General features: G+C 39.5%; 1 protein-coding gene across 2 annotated transcripts in view; it reads right to left on the minus strand.

Annotated features, from left to right (window-relative positions):
- The window catches only part of TAB3 (TGF-beta activated kinase 1/MAP3K7 binding protein 3), a 59,032-nt gene extending 35,553 nt beyond the window's left edge, over nucleotides 1-23,479 (minus strand). The window contains exons 1-2 of one of the 2 annotated variants that reach the window (XM_004689931.2): nucleotides 23,390-23,479; nucleotides 7,145-7,249 (exon numbers count right to left, since the gene is read on the minus strand). The gene's annotated coding sequence lies outside the window, so the exon portion shown is untranslated. Of the gene's footprint in view, nucleotides 1-7,144; nucleotides 7,250-23,114; nucleotides 23,172-23,389 lie in introns of those variants that run through there. The other variant, XM_012730367.1, reaches the window with a different exon arrangement.
- Nucleotides 23,480-24,958: the final 1,479 nt, after the last annotated feature.

The raw sequence follows: 24,958 nt of genomic DNA on the forward strand, positions 1-24,958 counted from the left end.
CCCTAGGGTGTCCCTGACACTGAGAGCTGGACTTGTTTCACTCTTTGACATACTTGCTAGGTCTGTGACACCTGGAATGTGTTCAACAGAGAAGTTTAAATACAGGACTATAATTATTAATCCTGTGTCTCAATGTCTCAATAGTATGGCTACTGACGTAGTAATTTTGGGTGTAATAATGCTTCATCATACAAGCCTGTCTCAGCAGCAACAAGCACACCTAGACAATAGGCACACACCTAGGCAAACAGACAATAGCATTCTCTAGTAAAAAGAAACAGAGCTTAATGCTTGATTCTAGAACTAAGGGGAAACCTGAAGTATCCTGTAGGTGCCAGAAGAGTAAAATACTGCTAAAAAAAAAAAAAAAGGAAAAGAAAGAAAACAAAAGACCACTTCATGAGAATGGGGACATGTCAAAGGGACACAGATGCCAGCCAAGAGTTCCCAATGGCCAATGCGGGAAAAATCTATGCAAGGAATAGGTAGGTTTGGATTATGACTCAAAGTGTAAATATCCATGAGCCAATACTAATATAGTGAAGTAGCTGAATAAATAAATGGGGAGAAAAGACAAATCTCTTATGCAGAATTCCCAGTAACCTGTGTAGATCATTCACCATCAAGGAGATGAAGCTTAATTTTTAATACTAAATATGGACTACATATAGGGATTTCTTTCCAAACAGCATAGTACGGAAAGGGGTTTAAGGGCCCTCCCTAATGGTGCAGGACTTAAAGTCTTAGCACTGTGAGCTATAGCCAGCGCTGTGACAAAGCCAACCACTATGGCATCAGTTTGATCCAGACCTTGTAGCAGACCTCACCAGTCTCACCCTGCTCTCAGCAGTGTGTTTCAGTGAATCTGCCTGTTCTGCTCCCCACTGTCTGGTGAATCCTCTCACCACCACCCCCACTTCTGGCCTACACCCCAGTTCTTGTATGCATAAATGAATGAGTGATACTAACTTCAGAGGAAAAATCTGACAACACCGTCTCTACCAGGTGATCAAAGTAAACGCTAATAATGATAAATCATCTTGATAATGTGAACTCTTGAAATAATGTGATGTGAAAGTGAGTGTGGTACTTTCTCTCTGTGATCTTTCTCCCAAAACCCATAACCCTAGACAAATTCCCAAATACCTGATCAGTTTTCCTCAAAACTGACAAGGTGATCAAAACAAGGCAAATCTGAGAAACTATCACAGCCAAGAGGAGACTAAGCAGACATGATGACTAAATAAAATGTGGTATCCTGGTGGGGTCCTGAAACAGAAAAAATATATTTGGTAAAAACTAAGGAAATCTGAATAAAGGATAGGTAGTTAAGCGTCTTGGCATTGGTTGATGGTAAAAAAACATACCATGCCAATATAAACTGTTAATAACAGAAGAAACTGGGCCTGAAGTATTTGGGAACTATACTATCATCTCTAATTTTCTGTAAAATTAAAAGTATTCTGGCCCTCCCTGGTGGCGCAGCGGGTTAAAGCACAGCACTGAGAATCTAAAGCTGCTTCCGCATGAGTTCGATTCCTGCCTGCCCCGGAGGTGACCACATGGCGTGGCAGACCTCTCCTGACCCGCCCGCTGCTCCCCTCAGCAGTGTACTTCGTCGATCTGCCTGTTCTGTTCCCTGCTCTGTCTCTGGTGAAGCCTCTCACCGCCCCTAAGCCTCTGGCCTGTATCCCAGTTCCATATGCACAAATAAATAAATCTTTAAAAAAAAAAAAGTATTCTGCACAAAAATATGTAAAAAATAAAAATAAACTATTATAAATTTTTTAAAAAAGTATTCTAAAAAATTAAGCCTATTTAAAATTGAAAATGTCTAGCATGGGCCCTGGCCCAGAGTTTTATTCCTATCTCCAGCTTTGAATGCACCTTTGTCTCAAGAGTCTGGAAATCAGAGGAATGAGGGACATAGTTATCTTTTTGTTAACTTTCCAACATAATAGGGCAAAATGTCCCAAACACAGACTGTTCTGGTGCCGTTAAGTACAGCAGACAGGATGTCAGACCACACTTTTGGAGCAGGTGCTTCTTTCCCAAGTATCATCACACAATCATTCTTCTCTTTCAGGCCACAGCTATCTTCTACAGTAATTCAATTCTACATAACACCACAGAAGAGAGCAGCACTTCAAAGAGTCCACTGTTTGTCATAAGGCTTTCGTGCTATAAAAGGATGTGACTTATTATTCTGACTCTACCATTCTATTTAGGAAAAAAAAAAAAAAAGATGAAGTCCAGGTCTGCCAAGCACGTATAAAAATTTTAAATACACAGCCAAAAAATGTTTAATAACATTTCAAAGCACTGTCTTCGTGTAAAACATTTTATGTAACCCATTCTCATTTCAAGATGAGCAACTACTATACAGAACAGTAACCTTACTGGTTTATTTTAACAGGTGAACATTCATTCTCCCCAGTATTTGGATATTAACTTTATTCTTGGTAAACTTCTTAATTTATGTTCTTAAACTTCTGAACATATGGTAACATATTAACATATGTTAATTTAACATCAACATTGTCCTTTTATGGCAAATATTAACTTAGAGTCACCATACATAAAAGTTTTCATTTAATTTCTTGACTTAATTCATAACCACAGTAGATTAAAATAAGATATTGTTTACACTGTATTTTCAGTGCTTTATCATACTTCTTTAACTTATCAGTTACTTCATTTTGAATATTAGTGAAAATATAAACTTCAAGTATGACCTAGTACTGAGCACAACCATAAATGCTGTTTTCTACCATGTGCTTTTTTCCAGTCTCTGATATGGCAACGCAAATTCCAGCCCACACTGATATTAACTTTCTCCCCTGGGCCCTCTCTGGTGGCCCAAAGGGTTAAAGCACAGCACTATAACCACTGCAGCATGAGTTCAATCCCAGCCAGGGAGGTGACCCACATGGTGCAGCAGAACTCTCCTGTCCCGCCTGCTACTACCCTCAGCAATGTATTTCAGACAATCTGCCTTTTTTGCTCCCCAGTGTTCCTGGTGAATCCTCTCACCTTTTGAACCTCTGGCCTATATCCCAGTTCTTATATGCATAAATAAAAAATAAATCTTAAAAAAAAAATAAGGGAAGAAAACTTCCTAAAACTTGAAGGAAACAAAGGCACAAATCCAGGAAGCTAAAAGAACCCGAGGAACCTAAACAAAACAGGATCTACAATAAGACATATAGTATTTACACTCCCAAGAGTTCAGGATAAAGACTACTGAAGCTGGCAGGGGCGGGGGGCGGGGGGGTGGAGAAGCAGAAAACCTATAAAGATAACCTATTCAGGCTAACATTGGACTTCTCTGAAGAAATACATTGGACAAACAGAGAATGGAATAATGTATTACAAATACTTGAAATAAAGGCCTTTTCAGACCTAGAGAAACTCAAGTTTACAAACACGAGACCACCCATCCAAGAAATACTGAAAGGAGTTCATGCATTTAAACTGAAGAGCGGAACATTCACAAAGATCTGAATAAGGAAACAGACTGAGTCCCAAAAATTAATATGGCTGTAACATCAACAACCACTCTAAAGGTAAATGACTGACCTCACCAATTACAAGACACAGGGTGTCTAGCTGATCAAGAAATAAAACCCAACCTTCTGGTGTCTCTAGGGAACACACCTACACTCCAAAGACAAATACAGGCTCAAAGAAAAGGACTGGAAAACAACGTCGTGGGACCCACAAGAAAGCAGGATAATCATACTTACAGCAGACAAAATAGATTTCAAGTTAAAAAAGAGAACAAAAGGCAGGGAGGGACACTATGTAATGGTTAAGGGAATAATACATGAAGAAAACATAACACTTGTCAACCAGCGCTCACCAAATGAAGCAGCACCAAAATACACTGGGCAACTACTACCAATTCTGAAAACAGACACTGGGAAAAACACATTTGTGGCAGAAGACTTCAACGCTCCACTGTCACCAATGTACAGATCAACTAGACAGAAAATAAACAGGGAGACAATAGCTTAAACATAAAATTAGAAATATGGACCTCATCGATATTTATAGGGTACTGTGCCCCTCTTCCACCCAAAATAGAATATATGTATTTATTTATTTTTAATGATTTTACTTATGTATTTTATGCATAGAATAACTGGGGTCTAGGCCAGAGGCACGGGAGGTGAGAGGATTCACCAGAGACAGACTGGGGAGCAGAACATGTGAATCTACTGAACTATACTGCTAAGGGGAACAACAGGTGAGGCCAGAGAGGTTTGCTGTGCCATATGTGGCTTAGCTCCCTGGCCAAAGCTGAGAACTTAACCCCTACTTCTCCAGGGGACCCAGAATACATATTTATTTCTCACGCTCACATAGGCATTCTCCAGAATAGACCACATTCTGGTTCACAATACAAATTATTTATCAACAGTCATAAAGACTGATATAACTAGCACCTTCTCAGCTCCTAAAGGCATCAAGCTAGAAATCAACTATCAAAAGAAAGCAGGAAAATCCTTTTATACATGGAGACTGAACAAAAACTACTGGGTTAAAGAAATAAAAAAATACCTCAAGAAAATGATAATGAGGACACAACTTTCCAAAACCATGGGATGCAACAAAAGCAGTACTGACAGGAAGCACATAGCAATACAAGCCATATAAAGGAACAAGAGGACCTCGAATAACCAACCTTCTCTCTCATCTTGAGAAATTAGAAAAATTACAGACAAATCCAAAGTTAATAGACAGAAATAAAAATCAAAAGGGAAATAAATGAAACAGAAATAAAGGCAGTCCAAACAATAGAACCAAAAATTGGCTTCATTTATTCAAAAAATTAAGTAGTTAAACCTCTAGCAAAACTCACTGAGAAATCCCAAATAAATAGAATAAAAAATGCAAGAGAAATTACAACCCATGCTGCAGAGGACAGAGACTACTATAAACATATATGTACTAAAATTTTATAACCTAGAAGAAATGGACAAATTCTTAAAATTACACAATCATCTGAGGCTGAATAGGGAAAAAAGAGAAATCCTAAACAAATCAATCATAAGCAAGGAATTTGAAACAGTAATCAAAACTCTCCCAATAAAAAAAAAGTCCAGGACCAGATGGCTACAGGTGAATTCTACCAAACCTTCAAGGATAAACTAATACCTATCTTGCTGAAACTCTTTCCAAAAAAGGAAAATACAAAGAAATGAAAAGATTCCCTACTCATGAATTAGAAGAACCAACACTGTCAAAATGGCCATCCTACCCAAAGCAATATATGGATTCAATGCAATCCTAACAAAAACATCAATGGCATTTTCAAAGAACTGAAACAAATACTACTGAAATTCATATGGAATTACAAAAGATCCCAATCCTGACAGAACAGAAATAGATTCTCAAACTCTATTATAAAGCCATAATAATCAAAACATTTATAATCATTTAATAATTTCTAACCTGACTCCTGAATGTATTGTTTATTCATTTAATAAGATCTGAACACTCAGTGCTGAGCTTGTAGATACAGAGTCCATGGCCCTCAAGGTGGAAGAAACACACCAGTAGTAATAAGGGTGGGGGTAGGTTTAAGTCTTTTAAGAAATTATGAGAAAAAGAAACAATTATGGCAGGAAAAGGAGCACCAAGAAAAGCTTCATGGGAGAAATAGCATTTAAGTTGGGTTGGAAAGAATAATAGGAACTTTTTCATAAATTCAATAGAATTATAGAACTAGAAGGGACACACACATCATCAAGCCAGTAGTTCTTAACTGGGAGCAATTTTGCTCTGGGAGGCACATTTGGCATGTCTGAAGACACTTTTGGTTGTCTTAGAGGACCGGTGCTATTAGCATTTGGTGGGCAGAAGCCAGGGATGCTGTTAAACACCACAGCATGTACAAGAGAGCCTCTATCAACAATAATCAAGTCCAAAATATCAACAGGGCCAAGGCTGAGAAACCCTGAACCCAACTCATTACAATCCCTCATTTTACACAAATTATTAAAGTTGAATGGGATTAAAAACTTGTTAAAAGCCAAGATTGTGTGTGTGTGCATGTTCTATTATATGGGCCTCGAAATGCTATCTGGTGTTTATTTACAACACATACCCATGTATGTTATTATACTAAGAAATGATGTTTAAAAGACTGGGGACATTTTTTTTTTAGAAGGTGGAAAACAAACTAGAAACCAAAGCTGGTATGTTATATAGTTTTTCTTGATACTTACCTGCCAACAGCTCGAAGAATTATGCCATAATACCAGTTTTAAAAGTATATATTTATCTGTTCATAAATCTAGATCCATCTAGATCCATAAATCTAAATCCATCATAACTCAGTTAGAGGACATGGATTTGAGAGTAAGAAAAATTACCTGGAGTCTAGAAAGCTAGACTATCAGCATAGGCACTCACCTAGTTACTAGCTGAGGGCACGCCTTTCAAGCTACAGCAGCTCCAACCATTGAGTCTCCGACCCAGGTGCTAAATTACCCTCCCTTAAGCTGGTGAGGTTTCTAATAATAAATGAATAATACAAAGACTTTGCTTACAGTCCTGATTTAGAGCCTAAATCTAAGCACATGAAGTCATTAACATTTTTTTAAAAGATTTATTTATTTATTTATATGGAACTGGGGTACAGGCCAGAGACGCGGAGGGTGAGAGGATTCACCAGAGACAGAGTGGGGAGCAGAACAGACAGATCAATGAAGTACAATGCTGAGGGGAGCAGCAGGTAGGTCAGGAGAGGTCTGCTGCGCCATGTGGATCTCCTCCCCGGCAGGCAGGCGAGAATCAAACTCATGCGGAAGTGGCTTTTTAGTTTCTTAGTGCTGTGCTTTAACCCACTGGGCCACCAGGGAGGGCCCGTCATTAACATTTTTAATCATTAACATTTTACAATTCAATAGCACTGAGAATCATAAAATATTAGAACTAGGAAAGGGCCTAACAGTTCCAGTACATCTTTTATTTTGTATTCTTGCTCTGAAGTGCACAAGAGTGGTAACGGCAACGAGGTAAGGTACACAAGACATGTCATTTTCAAAGAAGTTTTTTCTTCTCATGTCCAAGAAAACAGACACAGAGATACATATACTTCTAGAAATACATAATCACAGAGATATATACTTCTTACCTCCAATTTTTCAATTGGTAAAACTTCAATTAATATATCTTGTCCAGTTTGACATACAACTCAGTGAAATGTTTGAAGCAAAGGTTGGAGAGTGAAGATACTGTCCTAAAACAATGAAAGACCAAAGTAAGGGTATAAAGAAGACAATTTGTGCAAGTGATAGGGTATGAACAAAAGGTCATGAAAAAGCAAGCAGCCATTTCTAGACCTTTACTACCTGAAATTGCAGTGGATGAAGTTCGAGTTCCATGGATCCTAACAGGAAGTACACCTGGTTGCCCGACTACCCTCCCCTCTTTCTGTAGTCAGTCACCTTTAGTGCTCCAGGCAGAGTTGGCAACAGCAGAGGGGATGCCAATGCTTTTCTGAGGGTTTGGCTTTAGAGAAACCTTCAAAGAGGAACGTTCAGTGGAGCCTTGTAAGACCATCAGCGGTTCCTCTGCTCCCCACCATTAACTTTTAATGGGTCATTCACAAAACTGTGCTGAGCCCTTTAAGGGCCATAAATCTGTAAGTTTAAATGACTGTTCTGAGTAGGATGTATTCTCCAGTAAATTATTTTTTAATTTTCATACCCCAAATGAGTACCACATCTTCATTACAAGGCCCAACAGCGAAGGGGATATACAGTTGTTATTTTGTCATTCCCCCTCAACACACACACTTTCTTAATGCAATTAGAGCTACTCAATCAGGCCTGGGATAGCCACCCTAAAACTCCAACCACAAAATCACCAATCCATCACTCAAGATTAACTTTATATTAGGGGTGTAATGTGTAACATAAGGACTACAGTTAATACCGTTAATACCACTGTAAGATACACAAGAAAGTTGTTAGAGAGTAAATTCTAAGAATGTGCATCACAAGAGGAAAAGTATTTTACTTATTTTCTGCTTTTTAATGTATCTATATAAGATGGATGTGAACCTATGGTGATAATCATCACAATCTGTTGAAATGAAACCATCACACAGATTCCTTGAATTTATACAGTGATGTATTTCAATTATTTCTCAATAAAACTGGGAGAAAAAAAAAACTTAACTTCCTCAAGAAAGAAGAAAAGTACTCTGTTCTATACCTTAGGGAACTAATAGTCTCAGCTAAAGAAGAAAGCAGAGTCTTCACTGCTCCAATTGGGAATCTTAACTCACGAAGTGACTAGGTATTTCATCAGATTGGTCCTAGTGAGTAAGGAAAAAGCTCTTCCACATAGAAAAATTTCAGCTAATAATGCAGTAGTGACCAAATGAGAACAATCATAATTTTACAACTTTTAATTAAATAACTATTCCATAAAGTGGTAACCAATGGACATGAAAGCATAAGGTGAAAAGTGGTGTTTTATGAAGGGATCACGTTGTTAGCACCTGAACTCTCCAATGAATCAAACAGACTATAAAAAAATATTTTAGACAACTGGGAAAACTTCACCATGGTCTAAGTACTGTGTAGTACATGTATGCTATTAGGAAATCATCAGGTGTATTGTATCTAACAATGCATTGCAACTATATAGAAAAATGTATTAGCTTAAAGAAGTATTATTTAGGGATGAAACAATGTCTTAGATATGCCATAAATGCTCAGCAAAAAGAGGTAAAGATAATAGTGGAATGTTGTTGACTCTACATTTAAAAAACTAAAAAAATTAAAAAGACAAACAATTAGGAGTCACTATATAGTCCTTTAAGAAGAAAAGCAGCACTATATTCAAATTAATCCTTGAAGCTGATGACTTTCATTATTTTGTAGAGACTGTAGGAGAAGAAGCTAGAGAGATAAAATTACTGAGCAGGTTCTGAAGGCAGTCCAAGGACAAAATCCTCAAACAAGCAAACCCATTAAATCAAATAAAATGTAACAGTAATATTACGATTGAAAACATGTTAGTGGGGCCTTCCCTGGTGGTGCAATGGGTCAGGATGCAGCACTGCAAGCCAGCTGCAGCTGCCTCAGTGCGAGTTCGATCCCCAGCCCCGGAGGTGATCCACATGGTCACCTGTCTTGCCTGCTGCACCCCTCAGCAGTGTACTTCGCTGATGTGCCTGTTTGCTCCCTACTCTGTCTCTGGTGAAGCCTCTTACCATCCCTGCACCTCTGGCCTGTACCCCAGTTCCGTATGCATAATCTTTTTTTAAAAAAGAAATATGTTAGCTATTATATCAACATTATAATCAATACTTGAGTATATTAATTATAATATAAATTTAAATACTAATTGAAAACACATGCAAAATGTTGCAATAAGCAATAAAGCAAAAGTGGTAAACCTAAGCCACTTCTTGAAGCTTGCTCTTGAGCTGGTGAAAAAGAATATACTCTGTACCTTGGCAAGAAAGTTCAGAGAAGGGAGATGGATTCAGGGAAAACAAGTTTAGAGTGGCAAAAGCAGACAAAAGGAAAAGATGCAGAATTAAATAGGAAAAACTACAAACGTTCTGACTGAGGAAATTCAAAAGATATTAGTACTAGTTACAGTTCTAGCAACATTTTAAAGCATGACAGATGTGTGAGTAAGACAGGAGAGAAACCTAGTAAATGAACTTTCAAGAAAAGACTCCTTTGATATAGATTAAAAAATAGTCATTGTAAATTTGAAGAGGTGTCATCCTTGTTCCCTAAAACATGTGGTAAATGAATACCATGTGGCTGTGTATGCTCCAAGTAAATAGCAGCATTTGACATTCACAGGTCTAGTGTAAGACAACCACTCAAGGTTACCACGGCAAGGAGGTTGAAAATGAGATGTGAGCACCTTTCAGAGGGAGAAGCACAACCGTGCACTTACTCAAATGCTGGGGCCAAGACAGAAATACTTTTTGCTCTTCTTGGCATTCAGAGTCAAAAGAAAGTTACAGGTTGATCTCAGAGGAAACAAGATTTGGCTAGGATCTTATCAAGCCTGATTGGAGAAGCAGGAAGGGAAACCGTACAGAAAATACCCAGTAAGAGTTGAGAGGGGATGTGTTGAACAGTCACAGTAACAGTAACAAGAAAGGTGGCTAATGCATCAGAAAGCAAAGGGGCACCTTTTAGAAAAAGAAAACTGAAGCATGCCATCCCCACATACATGCACTAACTGCATATGTGAGGATGAAGAAGAACTAGTGACAAAATAAGCTGTTAACAGGGTAGAGGGGCTAACAAATTGAAGAGTCAGTTCTAGAAATGGGGTGGGGGCCAGTGAGGATAAGGTATGAAAGAGTAATCCCCCAACTGTCTCAACCTTGAGGGCACGTCATGAGATCATTTTATTACATGATTTGTGGAAAGAAGTAAGCATAATATGACAAAACTAAAAAATCAGTGAGCATCTACACCAGCATCAACTGGACACAATTGCTTGAAAAAATGTTTTGTTTTTTTTTTAAATGTTTTTTAACAGTCAAAGGCAAAGAATAAATGCCATTCACCAGGTATGAGGTTCATAGACAAGTTGCTTTACCTCTCATAGGCTGTTTCTAAATCCTTCACTAACAAAACATCAGTCACATCTCATAAGGCTACTGTGGGAATTAATTCACATAGAAGGGAAATGTTTGTAATTTGTAAAACACCATATTAATCATCAGGTTGCTTGAGAGCACTTATATGGCAGCATACCTAGGACTCTCAACAGAACTACCTCTTATAGTCCCTATTCCACCAGGACAGACAGGTATTATATCTACATATTGGTACCTGAAAACAAATTAAGATGGTAAAATTTATGACTAGGAAAACAATCTTTGACATGGGAGGGGGGGTGTAGTTGATACTGCGCATGCCAATTTCTTTTTTTTTTTTTTAAGATTTATTTATTTGTGCATACAGAACTGGGATACAGGCCAGAGGTGCAGGGGCGGTGAGAGGATTCACCAGAGACAGAGCGGGAGCAGAACAGGCCAACTGACGAAGTACACTGCTGAGGGGAGCAGCGGCAGCGGGCAGGTCAGGAGAGGTCTGCTGCGCCATGTGGGTCACCTCCGGGGCAGGGATGGAACTCATGCTGAAGTGGCTTTAACTTCTTAGTGCAGTGCTTTAACCTGCTGCACCACCAGGGAGGGCCCTGTCCATGCCAATTTCAATAGCAATTAAGAGGGATTGTATGTTCTGAGAGTCATTCCAGACACTATTTTTTAGTTGAAACTTAAATATAATAAACCTGTTCATTGTTAAGATGTAGAAGCTGTCCAAGGTTAACAAAACTTCAAATGCTGCTGAGTATTTGGTTATGAAATTACAGTTACAAAGTGTTACCTTGAATTAAAAATGTACAAAATTACAGGGATAGTTATAAGAAACAAAACACAAAAAGGAGCTAAGTCTCAAGTCCAAGAGAAACTTGACAAAATCATTATCAAGCAAGTAAAGTTGGCCATAAAGAGCAAATGGAGGATTTCCTCTCTTGGTTGTGGAACATCAGGTAATTTGAACCAAATTTCCCACTGAAGACAAGTAATACAGCTGGACAAAATATAATGAACTAATTTCTTACAGGATCAAAGAACAATAGGATACTGCTTTCAGTTCTATTAAAGGACTGTAATTCAAAGAGGTGAACCCAGTAATCCAGAAGATGCTAGAGGTTAAACTGTCTGACAACCTGATAGGCTAAGAGAGAATAAAGGAAAGTTACCTTCCCTTGCTTCAGGTTAGGAACCTGAGGGCTGCATCTTCGAAATAAGGATGAACCAGAAATTATTCAGTTTAAACACTGAATGCAACTTGGCCTGGAAATCTTGTTGGCCTAGAAAAACCTTGAAAGCTAAGAGTAGACCAACTAAGCGATGCTGAATTCCTTCAAACAGATGTCCCCACCATGCCAAAAAAAAAATCTTTTCTGGAAAATATCATGCTGAATCTCAAATGTTTTCTCAAATAATTTTTTCAAACTCAATGTCCAGCCTACAATTAAACAACCAGGAACACAAAGAGATGACAGACTAAGACCAAACAAATAGAAACAACAAAATAAGATAGGGATTCCAAACACTGGAGTTATCAAACACAGAATTTATTCTTACTTTATACAGAGATAACATCAAACTCAAAAAATCTCAGCAATGAACTGGAAACCATAAAAAGTAAAAAAGTAGATTTTTGAAAGAAGAAAGATGTAATGGTTACTGAAAAACGTGAAAACTAAAATTCACAATTCAATGAATAGGTTTAATAATCAATGAACACAATTGAGACAATGAACCAGAAGTCAAGATGTGGGTGGGGGAAAACTCAGAATGAGCAGAGGGTAAGAAACATGCAGGGAAGAGTGAAAAGGGCTAATATCACATGCAGCTAAAGAAGAAATAAAACAATTCCTAACAAAATTTTCCAGAAAATAGAGCAGGCATATTCCTAAGTCATTTAACAAAGCAACCAAAACCTGATAAGGACAGTACAAGAAAACAAAATTAAAGATTTATCACATTCAAGAATAAAGCCCCAAAATTCCTAAAATAAGATATGACCAAGCTGGGTTTATTTCTGGAATGCAAAGTTTATTTAACATTAAAAAATTAATACAGGGCCCTCTCTGGTGGTGCAATAGGCCAAAGCACAGCACTATGAAGCTATCCTCAGCCACTGCAGTACACATTTGATTCTGGGCCAGGGAGGAGACCCACATGACCTTCCCACTGCTCCCCTCAGCAGTACATTTCAGTAGATCTGCCTGTCCCGCTCCCCACTCTGTATCTGGTGACTCCTCTCACCCCCTGTACCTCTGACCAATGCCCCAGTTCTTATATGCATAAATAACTAAATCTTTATTTAAAAATCACCCATTAAAAAAGTTTTAAAAAAATAAATTAATATGATTTCATTTGAGGAGCAAAGCCATATGATTATATTAGCAGTAGGAAAATCATTTGATATATATATATCCATTCATGATAGGTTCTTAGCAAACAAAAAGAAAATGAAACTTCATTAATCTATCAGAGTACTGGGGAAAATTAGTGAACTCATTTAGTACAGAAATGCTCAGTTTTCCCTTTGAGAAAGAGAACATTACAATTGTGCCCTCTATGAACACTTCTATTAAACATAATCGTAGTACTAGTCAGCACAGTAAAGTAATAATTCAAAGCAAGAAACAAAAGGTTCTCTATTTGCAGATAAGAAGATCGAATATTTAGTAAGAGTTTCAAGATAAGTTACTGAAAGTAATAAACATTTAGCAGAATTGTTAGATATGAGGTCAAATGCATTCTAATAAACAACAAAGTCTACACAAATTTACAGCACCACGAAATATCAAAATGTAGGACTAAAACTCTCAAAAGCTGCAAACAGCTTTCTGAAGGAAATAATAGAGTATTGAGAGAAATGAAAGAACTAAACAAATGGAGTGGTATACCATGGGCATGAATTAGAAAACAAGAAGATATGAATTCTTCCTAAATTGCTCTATAGACTCCATGCCAACCCAATCAAAATCCCAACAGAGGGGTGTATATGTGTGCGTGCATGGTGTATGGGATATATGGAAAGTGCAATAAATTCACACAAATGTCCAGAGTACCAAGAATAGCCAAGATGCTCTCAAAGGACAAGGTGGAAGAACTTATTCTATTGAACATCAAGATGTATGATAAGACAATGTGGTATGAACAAAATGAAAATACAACCTATGGAGTGGGAGAAATATCCGTAAATCATATCAATGTAAAGAGGTTAATATTCAAAATATATAAAGAACTCATACAATAGCAAAGTATCATACAACCCAATTTTAAAGTGGACAGAGAGTATGAATAGAGATTTAACAAAAGATGACATACAGAACATCAAAAGGTATGTGAAAAGGAGGTCATCTCATCAGGAAATGCAAATCTAAACCACAATGAGCTATCATTTCACAACTTTCATAATGGCTATTATCAGAAAAGACAGGAAATAACAAGTATTGGTGAACATGTGGGGAAAAGGGAACCTTTTTTAATATAGGTGGGAAAGTAAACTGGCACAGCCACTGAGAAAAACAGTATGGAAGTTCCTCAAAAGTTGAGAGTGGGCCCTCCCTGGTGGCACAGCTGGTTAAAGGCACAGCATTAAGAAACTAAAGCCACTTCAGCATGAGTTCAATCCCTGCTCCAGAGGAGATCCCAATGACACAGCAGACCTCCCCTGTCTTGCCCACTGCTCCCCTCAGCAGTGCACTTCATCAGTCTGCCTGTTCTGCTCCCCACTGTCTCCAGTGATTCCTCTCACTGCCCCTGCACCTCTGGCCTGTACCCCAGTTCTGTGTGCATAAAAAAAAAAGTTGAAAGTACAGCTACCATATGATCCAAAGATTCCTCTTCTGGATATTTATCCAAGGAAAATGAAATCACTATCTCAAAAATATATGCACCTCTATGTTCACTATAGCATTATTTACAATAGCTAAGATATGGAAGCAGCCTAAGTCTACAATGAAGAATGAATGGGTCAAGAAAATGTGGTATGTACACACACACACACCAGTATTATTCAGCCATAAAAAAGAATGAAATCTTGCCATTTCCAGCCACACTGATGGACCTTGAAGGTATTATACTAGGTGAAATGAGAGAAAAGCAAACATGATCTTCCTTATATGTAGAATCCAAAAACAACTGGGAATACAGGAGACAGACTGGTGATTACTAAAAGAGGCTTGGCAGATGCATGAATGGTGTTAAAACATACAAACTCCCAGTTATAACAAATAAATCATGGGTTTAGAACGTACAGCATGGAGACTAGAGGTAATACTATTGTATATGTGGGGGACCTCTCTGTTGATGCAGGGGTTAAAGCGCAGCACTATGAAGCTATTTGAAGCCACTGAAGCCTGAGTTCAATCCCCTGCCAGGGGTCTGACACACATGGGCCAACAGACCTCTCCTGTCCTGCCTGCTGCTCCCCTCAACAGTGTATTTCAGTTAAGCTGTCTGTTCTGCTCCCCATTCTGCCTCTCATGAATCCTCTCAGCGCCCCCCCCACACCTCTGGCCTGTACCCCAGCTCTTATATGCATGAACAAATCTTTCAAAAAATACTGTATATGAAAGCTGCTAACAGATTAAATCAGAAGTTTTTATCACAAGAAAAAATGTGTTTTTAAATTATGTATGGTGGTGCTATGCAAATATCGTATCATTATGTTATACTTCCAAGACTAATGGAATGTCAATTATAGCCAAAAAAAAAAGAAGAAGAAAGAAAGAGAGAGAGAGAAAGAAAACAATACTTGCATTGAAAAAAATCCTGTTCAAGAAATCTTGGCATATGCACAAAGACAACCTTTAGAAGTCTACATATCCATGAACAGAATGATATATAGTGATATTATTTAGATGATGGAGCATACAATAAAGTGAAAAAAGTCTACAAACATACTAAAGCTAAATCTCACATTTATAAGGCTGCACAAAAGAATACAGAGCGATTCCACTTATGTAAAGTACAAAATAGGCAAAACTTACCTATGTTGTTAAAATTAACAGAATGTGGCTAAGAGATAGGGCAGTAAGCAACAAGAAAAGCACACATAGGTGCTTCTAAGTGTGACAGTCACTTTCTTCACGCGGGTGCTGGTATGCTGGTACATATGTGCTTGGACGGTGAAAATTTAGGATTGTTCACTATTGATGTATACATGCTGCATTTAAACTTTGATAATTTTTTAATGTAAAGGAGTACCTATTTTTCAAAACTGGTTAGGGAATATGACAGTAGACAAGTTTGATGTGTGTTGCTTCAGCTTAAAACACAGAAATCAAGCAGCAACTTTTAAAGCAGGTATTATTAGACAATATGCTAATCACCAAAAATTACGAGTTGTCAAACCAACCAACCAGTGACTCTCAAACTTAAAGTAACACTGGCTTGAAAATATTAGAACACAAAATGATTAACTAATTTATATATACACTGAGTGACTAGTGTTGATTTATAAGGATCTAAGACGAACAACTTGCTCTTACAGGTTTTTATTAAATAAGAGTTTTTCAAATCTCAGAAATGAGCTAACAATTTTACATATCTATACAAATCCCCTAATTTTACCAACGGAGACATAAAGGTACTTTGAAGTTGGGTGATTTATCCAACGTCATAATCAACTCTCAAATAAACAACAGAAGTTATTTCATTAAAGTTCAGCCCCTCCCAATTTTTTTTTTTAAGTTCCAGGGGATTTCCACCAACCAAGAAAGTTAGTTTACTGGCAATTTTCCTTAATACCTAATATATTTAATTGAAGATTTTCATCCAAATGTTATGAGCTCAAAATTAATTTCTTTGCCACCCATAACTAATAGCCAAAAGCTATTACTGGGGCAGAAAAGATAAGACTTTCTAAGAGTAAAGTTCATGATGTGCAACCTAACAGATAAATTTGTTTACAACTTACACATCAAAATTAAGGTTATGTGTGCTAGTTCACAGTAACAATGGCAACAACAGTAAACAGTATCCCTGAAAATCAATCACGATTCCAAGGCAAAACCAGTACATTTGAGCAAATGTGCTCAACCACTGATTATTACACTAACTTAATATTAATGTTTTACTAAATCAATTGTTATTTCAAGTACCAATTTTTTCTCCAATTCATTCCTGTTACCTTCTACATCCAACATGAAGTGTTTTTAACCGTAACCTTTTTAAGTTAGAATGATGTGTCACTTTGAAACAAATCTATCAAAAGTGAATAGCTAAAACAACCCATTTAGTTCTACAAAAACATGTTTTTAGGTTATAAACATGCTTTAGTCTCCACCCCAACCCCACAGTGTTCTTTCCTCTATTGTAGGACTCTCGCCTTTTATGTCAAACTATAGAAGTGCAGTGCCCAGATGAATCCCTGCACCTGTCATCCCCAGGGGAGACACCTAGCCTCTATGAGGACCTGAAGAAAACTTAAAAGAAAAATGACACTATGCCCACAGAAAATTAGGCACCAAAGAACTAAAGGTCGCAATGATATAAACAATTAGAAATGACTTAATAACCCAGATTGGATCCTGAACAAAAAAGAGACATTAGTGGAAAAACTGGTAAAATGATTAAAATCTGAAGTTTAGCTAACAGTGTAATACTGTCAATGTCTTCTTTTCTTTTTTGGTATTTTCCAAACTTTCTTTTCTTTTTTCCTAATGTTAATGTCTTCGTTTGAACAAAATAACTGTGGCTATCTATACTTGAATGAAGGGTATAGAGCAAAGCTAAACTATTTTTTCAACAGTTTGTAAACCTAAACTTATTTTAAAATAAAAAGTTTGTCTAAGAAGCAATGATTTAGTTAGAAATACCCAAAATAGAGAAGTCTGCACCTCAATTCTGACCCAATCAACAGTCCAGTCAGTACGTTCAAGTGAAGTATCTCTCCTCACAAAACCTGGATAGGATGGGCATGGGTTCGCAGAAAGAGCTCTTTAAATGCTATCTACTCCTCCAACATTCCTAATTAAAATAAGCACCAGACAAGTCTCAAAAAAAAAAAACTTACTTTAGACAGACATGAAAATAAAAGTTATGAATTTATTCCTGTGGAAAAGGAGGAGTATAATAACTATGTGCAGCCAAATAGGGATGTTTTAGAGATCCTAAACAAGGTAAAACTTAATAAAAGGACAAAAAAAAGTATGCCATCGCCTACTGGCCAGGTGCTGTGTTAAGTGCTTTTATACCTGTAATACATCTAACCGAAGAGCCCCAGAAGACAGGCTGCATTTATATCTACGTTTTACAGATAGTAAGTTCTGTAAGTGAAAAGATTTGAAAACCACCACCACGTTACATAGCCCTGTGAGGAGATGTGCCTTCGAGACTAGGCCCCACTCTCCGGCGGTCCTCGGCCTCCATCCTGGAGGAAAGCCCCCTGGCAAAGATCTTGAAGGAGCCTGACTCCAGCCACCCCATCTTCAATATCAGGAACACAATCTCTCAGTCGGAGATCCACTCAGGGCATGTGCTTCGAGCCAGTGTTGTCAGCATAGTCCTTACAGCACCACCAGTCTGTAAATTCAGGTATGGTGGGTTGCCCAGGGAATCGGGATTGTGTGGCATTATTTCTGAGGGAAAATGGTGATTTCTAAACAGAACATTTTATAAATGGCTTTTTAGAAATTGAGGCTCCCTCCAAACAAATGCTAGCTTTATTTATAAATGCCAAAATAACTAAACAAGTCTTAGTAAAGACATTGTAGTTACTCAAATAATCCACTTTTGTTCACACATCAAAGTGGAACAGTTCCTTATACTTAACATAAAAGGAAGGGTGTTACTGAAAATAAATCAGCTCAATACTTTTACAAATTTCCTGCATTATGGCCAATTCTGGATACATCTAGCAGTTAACACACTGCTTTTGATTGGCTCCCCCATGTTTTGTATTAAAAAATTACTACTGAATAAATATATCTTCCTTACACACATATTCCAAAACAGATGAAATGTCATCTCAGGTTACTAAAATAGTAATACCAGTAAAAATGACAATGACAATGTAATAATAACAAAAACTCTCTTTGAGCATTTACCACTGGTAGGCACATTCTAACTACTATACAGCCTCTGGTTCATCTAATCCTCACCAAAAAACCCCTGTGAAATAGTATCATGATGTCCTAATTTCAAAAATGAGGAAACAGGTCAGAAATTAAGCAACTTGTTCAAGATTACAGAGTTAGTTAGTGTCTAAAGATTTAAACACTTGAACATCTTTCCCCTAGAAATTACGTTTTTAACCACTGTACTGTGTAATTAAATAATTTGGAAAACTCTTAAAATGAACAAAGGATGCTTATTCAAATTTGTTTATAAAGCAAAAGCATTTTGGTGATTTGCAAAAAAAACCTACTCACCTTACCTTTAGTTAGGTATATGTCCTTCAACCAAGCTAAGACTGAACCCATGATGAACAAATTTAAATTTTATGCTGCTTTGGTTTTATCATTTTGTAATCCCCCACTAACTGAATAATAGTGGTAACAGTATGTACCTTTCATAACAAACTAATAAAACTTTTTCAAAATCTTCAACACACATTTCAAACAGTGTTTATCATAAATAAGCTAAGGTAAACTAACTCCAGGAGTGCCAATATCCTTGAAAAGTTCTAAAACTGCAAGTAGTAGAAACCATATATTCCCTTTAAGTCAAAGCAAAACTCTGTTCTTTCCATAACACTGTAATAGCTGTTTTAACAATGAACATTAAGCTGGGAATGGATGGACTTAACTTCAATTCAATTTCAAAACATGTGCCTATAATGACAATATAAAAAAGCTCTAAGTTTCACTCTCAGAAGCGCTATCTGATCCATATATCAAATCTAATTTTGGATGGCCCTACTATCTCACTGAGTAGCAAAAGTACACAACTCCCAACAACTTCAGGAGCACTAGCTGATTTTTTAAGATGTCTATTTGAACATCAAAACTTGCCTTCTCAGGAAACAAAGGTCTCCGCCAAGTTTCCAAAGCAGTCCACAGAGCGGCACCCACGAGGCTGCATAAGTATGATAAAACACCAAACCTGCACAGGCAGTGTTTCTATGTGAAAACCTGTCTAGCATTACCCCTTCCCTTTCTGACCTGGAAGTAGGAAAAGGAATTCTCCTGGCCTCTAGTTGGGAGTCTGAGCTTCCCTAGAGCCACAGGCTTAGGTTTCCATCATTAAGCACAGCAGGATAGGCAGGAACAAGGACAGAAAGCCATGCATTAGGCTTGAGGTAGAAGGACAGAAAGGCAGAGCTGGGTTGGGAGGTGATTCCAAGATAAGACAAGACCTACTCAGAAGAGAAGAATGAAGAGTGAGGTGGCAGCTCAAAGGAGAGAAGAACAAGTGTGTGGGGCCGGAGGTGGGCAGCTGAAAACCACGAGGGACCGCTCCTGCAGCAGATGAGCTTTTACAAACACTTCTGAGGGAAGGAAAAGAAAAAGAAACTATGGCAAGGTCTTGACACTGCCTCTCATTCTGACTATTCTCACTCTCCTTTTTAAGAAAGAATGTTGGGGCCAGTTAAGGGGCTTAGGGGGTCCCTCTAGACCTCCTAGAGCACAGGAATTCCAACTTAAAGGAGTTTCCTTACTCTCCTAGCCAGCCTCCACCCAAAGATTTCAGTCAACTTAGAAGCCAGGGAAAGTTCCAGATAATGGCCAGAACGTCAGAAAGGAAGGAAATTAAGAAGATAAATTTGAAGCAGGAGAGAAGTGGGATGTTGGAGAGTCAACCAAGTAACAGAACTGCCAATAAACTGAGCTATAATAAATGTGCTAAAATATTTAGGATTAATTCACTTTGACAGTTCTAAGATTTCATTAAGTTAATTTCACCCTAGACAAATGAATATTTGTGGCCAGGGCAATAACTTGAGGTTTATTATGCAGAAGGCATGAAAATGAACTTCCACATACACAAGACAATTTTCTGGTGTCTTTACAGAGTGGCAACATAACTCATCTCAGAAAGATTTTTACTTGGTGAGCACTCATTTACATTATGATTTGTCATTTTTTTTTAGTCCTAACAGCCCAATATGAATAATAACCTTCATAAATATGTGAGTGTGTGTGTGTGTGTGTGTGTGTGTATATTTAACTCTTTCTTGGGAGTATACCAAAAATGAATTTTTTTTCTCTCATTTGAATCAAGGATTGCCCATGAAGAACCCAAAGTATCATTAAAGCAAAGTGCCAAACTCCATGCAACAAATGTATACCTGTTGCATCCTAAGAAGCAAGGGCTTTTCTGTCCTGGGCTCTAATGCCCATGCTTCCATGAGGCATGCTACTTAACTGAAGGCCTCCAACAATTTACTTCTTAAAAGAGTAGCAAATCCCTTATCCTATAAGATTTCTAAGACTTCCTGCCAGAGATAATTAGTTCAACAGGTAAACCTAACCAAATGATACACTGAAGGACGAATGCCAGACGTCTGGCCCTTTCTAAAAAATCTTAGCAGCTACTACTCTTCCAGTGGGACTCTCTTCAGTGGAGATAATGCTGCTGGCAAGCGAGGGTGGCAAGCGAGAAGCACATCAAAGACACAAGAGCAGAGACTGAAGAACAACAAAAGTGACAAGGACCATGCACTGGGGCAAGATGTTCCTGCCATTTTACTGCTCAGAAAATGTCTGAGAACTCAAACTCTTTCAGTTCCTAGCCCCTAATAGCTGCCTTATTTTCTGCAAACCACGAACTGGATCTAAAACCTCTGTACTAAATTAAAGAGAAGAAAAATAGCATCAGTCATCAAGTACTCCAGAGGAGTTGGTAGGTGGGTGTGTGTATACCTCCAAGCTATGATAAAGCAAAATCAAACCCCCCTATAAATAGTTGGCTTTATTTTAGTTAATATAATTTGAAAAACTATCCAAGACCCAAATAACCTAAGTATTTGATCTTTGAAGTATTCTGGACATGCTGATATTGGAAGCAAAGTTACTGAAAAAAGCTGATAGGTCACTACCAGAAACCTTAATATCAGCAGAGACTTCTGCTAAAATATTACCTCTAGCCAGTTTATGGACATATCTGAAATGAAAACAAAAGAAAAATTCCCAACTTTCAAGATTACCAGCAGAATTAAGTTTTCTGGCATGAAAATTTCCATTTTCATAAAATTTATCAGTCCACACATACACTTAAGCAGAGTATAACAGCACATATTCCAGAATCAGACACACGTGACTTTTGAGTTCTTGCTCCCCAATTTGCCAGCTGTGGTGACCTCCTCAGTAAAGTCACACTGAAGAATACTGGAGGTTTAGTGTCATTATCTTCACAACAGGGATAATATTATCTTCAGCAAAGGATAGCAAGAAAGATTAAATACAGGCGTACACAACCCACCAAAGCCAGCGCCTGAAAATACACCAACTGTTAGTTCCCTTCCAGCGAACGCAAAGCGCGTGGTTTAATATCTATTACTAAGAAAACTATGCCAAGTAAACATGTGTTAGAAAATTCAGGGTGACAGAACGCTGGTTAGTATGGTCTATCAACTGTAAAGATGAAAATTACACATTTAATATTCACCTTCATTTAAGTCTAACTTTCTCTTTTTTGAGCCACTTGGAGGCAAAAAGCAGGTAGTGCCTAACGCTGAAAAACTTCGTATCACACACTGATTAAAATTACTTATGTGTATAGGCTTGTATTTGCCCCAAAAGACACCATCATAAAACTTGCCATGGGCTACATCCTTTATAATGTAAAGCTATGAGAAATTAAACTCTCCTCTCCAAAGTCTTTCCTTGCTGGTAACGTTTCCTTCTTACACATGTTCTTGTATATCACTGCAAAAACATTTGCCAAGCAAAGGAAAAAAGTAACCCCCCTTATCTTGCAAAACGAAAAAGTGTGCAAAGGAAGCTAAGTTTGTCAAGTTGCTCTTTCCTATTCATTCCTGTTCTTTTACAAACCAGCAGTAAATACATCACACGCCAAAACGATCGTCTGATTAACAAACGTCAACGAAGAACACATGGAGTTAACAAGCCCCGTCTGGACCAAAGGTGACAAGTTTTCTGAAGCAATTTAAATAAATGACATTTCAGTAAGGACAGAAATGCTTTCTATTTTAACACATCAACAATATGAACTTTTGACTTTATATGCGGCTTCCTTTACACCTTGTTCCCCATCCCATCCCCCCAAATCCTGCTTTTATGCACTTTAATGAGCTGGCACACAGCACTTAACTGTAGAACTCCAGCTGGAAATAACTATAATCTGCTGTTGGACCTCAGAGGATTCCTGCGTGATCCGTAACGAACGTCAACGAGGTGTTCACCCTACTGCACACCTGCCAATAATCGTTTACGAACAAACCTCCTCAGGAGCAAGTCTTACTATTACTACTGATCTCCACGTCACTCAACACCCTCAACAAGCCCCAACCTTGGTGCGACCCGTCTCCCCCCCAACCCCCCCGTGCCTTGCTGAGGCGTGAAGCCCGCCCACCGATCCCTCCCGGCACTGTCCAGGGTCCGGCAAGGACAGCCACCTCTCCGTCAGGGGGGGCGAAGAGCAATCCAGGCCCCCGGCCACTCCCTCTCTGCTCGGCCTCCCGGGGCGCCAGGGTGCAGACGCGCCAGGCCCTGCGCAAGCCTCCCGTAGCGCCACAGTTCCCGGGGTCCGCCACAGCTCCGTGAGGAGAGAGCCGTCAGAACACCCGCGGTCGCGCACACGCCCACCGCCCCCGGCACCAAGTCACCCGGACGACCCCGGGGCCGCCCCTCACACCCAGGGCAGGTGCCGGGCCTCGGCTCGGACACTCACCCGGCAGCGGCTGCTCGCGGTCCTCCGCAGTCGCCGTCTCGCCCTCGCGCCCGCAACCTGCGCCCGCGGGGGGTCCGGGCCGGTGCCGCTTCCCCGCCCGACCCCCCCTCGGGTGTGCGCCTTGCAGGGCCGGGATCCGGTGTGAGCCGCCGCCGCCCCCTTTCCTCCCTCCTCCCTCAGGGCGTCCCTCCCACCCTGGCCCGCCTTGTATTTCCTGGATCCGGTCTGGGCTAGAGCTTGGCAAGCGAAGCGCCCGCTTCAGGGCTCCCGTCGGGCGCCGTCGCTCGCCAGGCACAAAGATGGCGTGGCTGGGCACTGGCGACAGCGATCTCGCGATGCTTCCCTAGAGCGACGGGATCGGGGGGGCCGAGAAAGGTGGTCAATGAGGGTAGCCTGAGCGGTAACTTCGGAACTAACGCGCCCTTTATACCGGAACTGGGCAGCCGTGTTCCAGATCAAGTTACTGCGGCTGCGCGCGGGCAGCGCTGACGCATGCCCAGAACAACCCTTGCAGGGGTATCCACTTCGTGTTTTACCTGTTTCCACTAAGGGCGCGGAGCTGGGAAAGAACGGGGAGGAGGGGCGGGAATGAACCTCGGGAAAAAGGCTGGGCTGGGCAGAGCGGCGAGGTGGGAGGTGCCTCCTGTAGCTGGATCATCCCTCAAGATCCCGAATGGCCGACCGGCTTGGGCGTCCCCGGGAGTCCACCAACCCTTTTCTTTTCCCCGCCCTCCCTGTCACTGAGTATTTGCAAAGCCTCGGCTGCCTCTTCATCCTGTTGTGGATTCGCGCTTTTTAATGAGAATGGCCGTGAGCTCTGAGCTGGTCTCTCAGCTGGCAGCCACAGCCAGCTTTCTCACGTCACTATCTAACTTTCTCTTTCATTTTGACGCTACGAGAGCCTTTCCAATTGTTTTCTTTTTTCCTCGCTCATTCATTTAGTCATTCATTCAAATGCGTGCTGCGTTTCCTATGTGCCAGGGACTGACAAACCACCAGTGTGTTCTGACCTGAGGGAACTGTTGGCCAGGGATGGAGACAGATGAGTGAAAAACAATGACGACAGTTCAGCACAGTAAATCCTATGATAGAAATGAGTAGAGAGGAGCGACAGATATTGGGGGTAGAATGTCATTAAACATATCAAGAGAAAATTTTTGAGCAGACTCAGAAGCATCGAATTTAGTTCATTGAATCAGTCAGAGTGGTGTGAGGAAACCTCCCCGATTATTTTAACAGAGATTTTCACATAAGAATTGGTAATTTAGATACTTGGAAAAGCATGAAGCAAATTCTTAATACATCACTAAGTAGTAAGGGGGAAGCAGCTACTATGCATGGGGGGGGGGGTCAGGAGAAGTAAGGTCTACAATTTAGACCTTAGAGGAGAGGTTTGTTGAGCTGAAACTCGGACCTGGAGAAGCCAGTACCATCTGCTGGTTCTGGTGTCTCTGAGAGGGACTCAATATTGTCTGCAAGTGTGGAGAGACCACACTGGACCCCGCTGTTGCAGAAGGAGCTGCCACTGTCTTGAGAACTTCCCATCACCCTCCAGCCTAGGGGTGAAAA

Source organism: Condylura cristata, unplaced genomic scaffold (assembly GCF_000260355.1).
Source record: "Condylura cristata isolate star-nosed mole 26May11 unplaced genomic scaffold, ConCri1.0 scaffold00027, whole genome shotgun sequence".
Taxonomy (NCBI): Eukaryota; Metazoa; Chordata; class Mammalia; order Eulipotyphla; family Talpidae; genus Condylura; species Condylura cristata.